Raw genomic sequence first — 6,000 nt, 5'->3', positions numbered from 1 at the left:
CAGCAGCGCGCTGCTTTATTCAGCAATGTTTTTTTCTGCATTGTGTTTGTATTTGTTGTTATTATTGTTGCTGTGGTAATACTTTGTCACTTATTTGCTTTAAATTTTTTTCTTCTTCTTTATTTGCTCGTGCGCTTGTCATCATCAGCAACTCAGTTGTCTGTCGGTCACAGTCGCCGGTTAGGCCTGAACGAGTATTATACATAAACGATCAATTAGCCAAGTTAATTCACTGCCTCGTCAGCTGTCGACTGAAGCAGAAGTCTCGTGCAAAACGTGTCGTGTTGAGTGCCGTTGTTTTTATTCCCAAAGGAATCGTTTTTGGCTCGTGCGCATACAAAGTCATACCGAAGTGCTTTGTTGCTAGAATACCGGAATTTTGCTCGTGATTTCATTTGCTTTGTTTTGATTTTCATTTTCGTTTTTGCTTTCTTCGTTTATTGCATTTGCATAACAATTGAAAGCACATTTTTTTGTCGTCCTGCAAAGTGTGAACTGGTATTAAGCCACTTAACGTGCTCAATAATATTTCGAAGATTTCGTAAATAGTCGCGAACTGGTTCAAGCAGACGAAGTGAGTGCTGAAAAAACGTGAAACAACCATGCTGAAATGTAAGTGCAAATCAGTATATTTTTAACAAGTTACAGTTACAAAAAAAGTGTTATTTTTGTTTAAGTGAAGCGTGAAGCTCAGATTTATGCTCGGAATAGAAGTCTATGTCTATTCAGAGCTTGTTTTTCTTTACAAGTAAGGACTGTTTGAAGTAGTCCTCATCAAGTTTAAGGCGTTTTTATAAATATTCTCTTGCTATTCCTTCAAGAATTGGACTTATATAGACCTTTCCAGTTTAATTATTGCTAAGTTCATATATTTTCTTTTTATTGCTTTTTTAGTGGCTTTAGAACTTCCCAAATCTATTCTTGGGAACCACCTGGGCAGCGCTACCTTCCCATTTAAGTGACCGACATTCCAGGTGCATGCCCTTAAGTCGTAATCCTTAATACGTTTTCAGTGGTCGTCATCAAAAGGGGGGGTCCCTCATCCGAAGCTGTTTTGAACTTTCCTTTGGATGTATTTTTTTTTTACGAGCCGAGTCCCAAACCCAGTATACGACCCTGTGGAGGCCTTATCACTTTGACTCGCCTTCAAACGGATGGTTTTTGGCAACCCAGAGGATATTTGGTCTAAGATCGGAAGTCGTCAGCTGCTTCAGCCTTTTGTAAAAAAATCATTTCTGACCACTTCCTAGTGAATGACGCTCAGAGAACCCTTCTCCCTTGCGTGAGCTTCTCCAGATGGCTCCATACTCCATTACACCCATCAAATGACGGCTTAAGCTTAATCTTTTTTTCTTGCAATTTCTTTCAATAAATTTATTTTCACATGTTTTGTTTGCTTACTCATTCTTCCTCAATTTTATCATTACGCTTACTTTTCCTGTTTCAAACGCTTCAATTGAGGTTTAGCGCTAAGTCTTAAGCAATCTTTCGATTCTGTTGTTTCTGGTTTTAATCTTTTATTTTGGTTTGATTTTCATTTGTTTTATTTTGCTTACTCATTCCTCTTCGTAATTATTCTCATTATTCTCGTTATTATTACTTAATAATTTTGTTCCTTATATTGCATACTTGATGAACATTAGTCATTCACAAATTAAGACTACTCAGCTTTCGAATGAATTTGGAATTGCAGAGTTTGGCTTACTCTCAAGCTGTATCGTACATAATTAAGCTTGTTGCAGCAAGTTGGAACAGAGAAGCTTTCCAGCTACAGAATGTGTATACGTGCTCCTCTAAGTCTGATTTTACTGATAGTTATCCTTCCGAACTCATATTTAAGAATGAGAAATGTGGTTGAAAAAACTAGAGGCATATTGTGACAAGAAAGTACCCAGAAATATAACGCAAAATATTTAGTTATTCATAAATATTTATTTTGTCGCCTTCAAAGCCAGCCCCACCAGCTGTAATACACTTATGTCAAAGACTTTTCAGTCCTCAAAACAGTTTTCATAAGTATTTTTGGGACGGCCTTCAGCTCCTTCAGCGAACTTTGTTTTATCTCTTCGATCGACTGACCCTGGCGCGGCAATTTCAGTTTGGGGAGCAAGAAGAAATCACACGGCGCCAAATCTGGTGAATACGATGGCTGATCAATGGTATTCTTCGTCTTTTTGGCTTTAAATTCGGTTGCAATCTTACACTTTTTGAAAAAAAAAATCAGCTTTATCGTGATGATTCGAGCAAGAACGCATTTTATACCCAAAATATCCACCAAAACCATTCGAATGGACTCGCGAGAGATGTCGAGCTCTTTTGCCATCTCTCAAACACTTGCCTGACAATTTTCAAGCACCATATCTGAAGATTGTCCAGAACGAGGCATGTCTTCAACGGTCTCTCTACCGTTTTTTAAGGTCTTTATACCACTCTTTAGCTTGTGTCTTTATTAAAACTGAATAATTTGAAGGTCAATGTTAACTAAATAGCAAATAGTTAATTTCTGATTAGTCATTTCGATTCATCGCTTGTCTGCTCGCTAAGTTTGAGTGCCACTCTCTTGTCTAGCAATGTACGTAAGGCAACAACAAAGTAATACAGCTGAATTCAACACAAGAGAGTAAGTGGGTAGCTCGTTAATGTGTCATATGCATATCTTTCCTAAATTTAGTAACTACGTTAGCATATTTGGGTCCTCTCTGACTGGTATAAGGGCTTACTATTCTATAACGTTTCGATTATGCCACTCGGTGTGATTTACGACAGCTGTTTGTTCGATTCAACAATCTCACAAGCTCGAGCGAAGCAAAAACTGCTGATAGGATTTAAAACTCTGTTCTGCCTATAACTTTTCAAACACTTTGGCAATTACTAGATTTAACGGTGAATCTAGTAATTTAACATAGAACTTTAGCCACCACACACTTACTAAGTAGTTATTCATATCAATTCTGAATCTATAATCTGTTTGTGGTAAAGTGGACAAATATCTTTTTTGTTCAAACATAAATATTTATAGACAAGTGCTTAGATACTTAGTCCTGTTTGCTTAGGTGCGATGTGGTGCAAAGTAACTGTCATATGTCAACTATGAAAGAGTTAGGCCGAGTTTCAACTGAAAGTATTTGCAACGTGCGAAGTATTTATGGGTAATTGGGCTATACAACTCCGATTTAATGAACATTTTTTATATTTGATGAATATCATTAATTTTTCATATTTAATGAAGCATATATGTAAATCTACTATTTTCAATATTAAGGAAACTGGCTACGACAGCTCAAAGTCCACATTGTGAGCCGGTTGCCCAAATACGCTCACCCTTCATTCTCATACGGCAACCAAACAAATTTTCCCGATATTTGTTGATATTATCTGCAAAAAATTCAAGGTTTTCTGTCTATTGCTTATTTACTTAGCTGATTTGCTTTGTTTCCTTCATATTTGGCTATATTAGCTAAGAATGGAATGTCTTTGCTAGGAAAGTGTCAACAAAATTGTGGCAGATAATGTGTGTCTATAATGACGTAATTACTGCTATGAGTATTCTAATGCCGTAATCATTCATGGTGACGAAAAACTAATAATATGGAGACACCTTTGTCGTGTGAGATATATACTACTGTGATTAAATTGAAACGTGAATTTTTAATTATAAATATATTTAGTTAACGTATAAAATAGGCAACGTATGACGTACACAGTGGCTAAGTTCAAGTTTAAGTTTGAAAACAGGGCCCCTTTTGTACAGTGCGTTGGAGTCTATGATAAAGCTAAGTTGCTCATACTGTTTTGACTAGTTAAGGATGACCAGCAGGGTGTTTTAGGCGAACTGAAGCAAAACTCCTAGAAGTTCGAGAGAATATAAGAACTCTAAGCGAATTTTGCATTAGAAGATATTGCTTTTACAATGTAATCACTTCTTGACACGCTATGCTTTGTTCAGGGTTCGCCGCAATAACATATCATCACCTAAAATAAAAAATAACCTAACATCACTTCTCATAAGTTTACAGGCGAAGAAAAAGCCATATAATAGAATCCATACTGTGATGACTTCTTATTTTAAGTCAAATAAGAATACTTCTCTCAAGTGATTGCAAAGTTGATGTTATAAACCACTTCTAGTAATCATAACAATTAAGTTACAGGTATACATTTCAGGTCAAATATTTTTACAAACTGCTACCTACTTGATCAAATAAAGAGCTCAAGGACCTCAGAATCCTCATTCTTGATTTTTGATTATGACATAAAACTTTATCAATTTTATAGAGTGCTTCAGGAATGTCTTCAGTTGTACAAAAAATAGTTAAAAAGTTCCGAAAGCTTTAAAAAAAGACCAATTGAAAAGTCCCTGGGCTATCATAGTAAACACATTTTTTTGACAAAATTCGTTTTTTTTTATTCAACCCAGCCGTTAGGGGCTGATACACTGATTATAAAGACCCTCCAACTTTTCCATACCATTTTTGTTGTAGGACAATTCGTACTTTGCTTCAAAATAGGCCCCATTTTCGGCGAACACCTCTTTATTCGACGAAAATTTCCTCTCAGTGAGCATTATTTTGAGATCTGAGAACAAGAAATAGTAGCTGTGGACCACATCTTGAGAATTTGGAATATAGAATTATAGAAAATATGATGGATGCGGAAGCAATTCAAAGCCCAATTCATGAATTTTTGTCATCGGTTTTCACTGACTTGTGAGACGGTGCGTTGTCTTGGTGAAACAGCACTTTCTTTCCCTCAAAATGCGATCATGTTTCGGCGATCCTATAACGCTAAGTAATAGCCGCTGTTAATGATCTTTCCTATCTCAAGGAGGTCAACAAAATTTGTTGTTGCGTGTCTCAAAATACAGACGATATAACCTTGCCTGCCGAGTGTTCATTTTCCACGCTTTGGAGCCTGTTCATCGTGTGCAGTCCACTCGGATGACTGTCGATTGAACTGCGGAGTGAAATGGTGAAGCCATGTGCCATCCAATGTCACATATTGACCCAAAAACTCAGTGTTATTGCGCTAGAATAATTGTAAAACCTCATGCCCCGAACCATCAACTGTCGTTATTTTTTGACAAACATGAGCTCGCGACTGTGATGGCTATATCCTGCTAATTTTGGGTTTTTAGAACCGAAAGTGAAAGTAAAAATTTCGCTACTGTGATGACTATTTTCTGCTAAGATTGGGTTGCTTAAATCAAAAATGATAGTGAAAATATGCAAACACGTGGGATTTTTTTGTGTTAGAGCAAGAGGTGTAGGAACCAAACCATCACCATTTACTAAAATTACAAAAACGCTCTACGTGATGGACAGTCTTTGAACTCAAATTCGTTCAAGATAAGTACCTCAAACACCCCACAGACCTCTTAGCATATCACTCGAAAATTTTTACCACAAATTTGTTGAATAAAGTAATTGGGAAACGTAAATATCTAAAATATGTCCAACCCACATTTCACTACTCCATATTTAAAAAAAAGGTTAGTTTGTCATACGTAGCTTGCTTCAAATTTAACGAACAGCTGTTATTTGACAGGCGCAGTGTTGCATATACTAACAATAACCCTGCAGGAAATCAATAAAACTTTCAGTTTCCAGCAGCCCCTGTATTTTCAGTGCTTTATCTGTGCTTGTATTCGTGCAATACAATGCCAAGTTCAATACCAACAAGCAGAGCATTCTATCTAATCAATATGCTTATGGGAAAACAGCTAATAATTGCTGTTAGGCGTAGATAACTAATTGGGCATGTTCAAACTGTAATTATGAATATGTATGAATGCTCTAATTATTGCTGATATTGGACTAGCTTGATAGGTGCATATCTATTTACTTATAAATTAAAATTTTTTTCTCGAAAAAAGTATGTAACTGCAGTAGAAACACTCGTTGCCACGCAAACCTTATCACTGTGCATATTTGACTACACTTTATAGCGGTACTTTTTGCGGTACAGAAATTTTTTATTTAAAAATAAGTTAATGGCATGTTA

General features: G+C 36.2%; 1 protein-coding gene across 1 annotated transcript in view; it reads left to right on the top strand.

The window, feature by feature from the left end:
• The first annotated feature begins 254 nt into the window (after positions 1-254).
• Positions 255-6,000, top strand: part of LOC120770902 (putative inorganic phosphate cotransporter) — a 79,138-nt gene continuing 73,392 nt past the window's right edge. Inside the window, exon 1 of the mRNA XM_040098574.1 lies at positions 255-612. The gene's annotated coding sequence lies outside the window, so the exon portion shown is untranslated. The remainder of the gene's footprint in view (positions 613-6,000) is intronic.

Source organism: Bactrocera tryoni, chromosome 3, assembly GCF_016617805.1.
Source record: "Bactrocera tryoni isolate S06 chromosome 3, CSIRO_BtryS06_freeze2, whole genome shotgun sequence".
NCBI classification, from domain to species: domain Eukaryota; kingdom Metazoa; phylum Arthropoda; class Insecta; order Diptera; family Tephritidae; genus Bactrocera; species Bactrocera tryoni.
The sequence above is the reverse complement of the archived record's forward strand: the minus strand, read 5'-3'. Positions and strand labels throughout refer to the sequence as shown.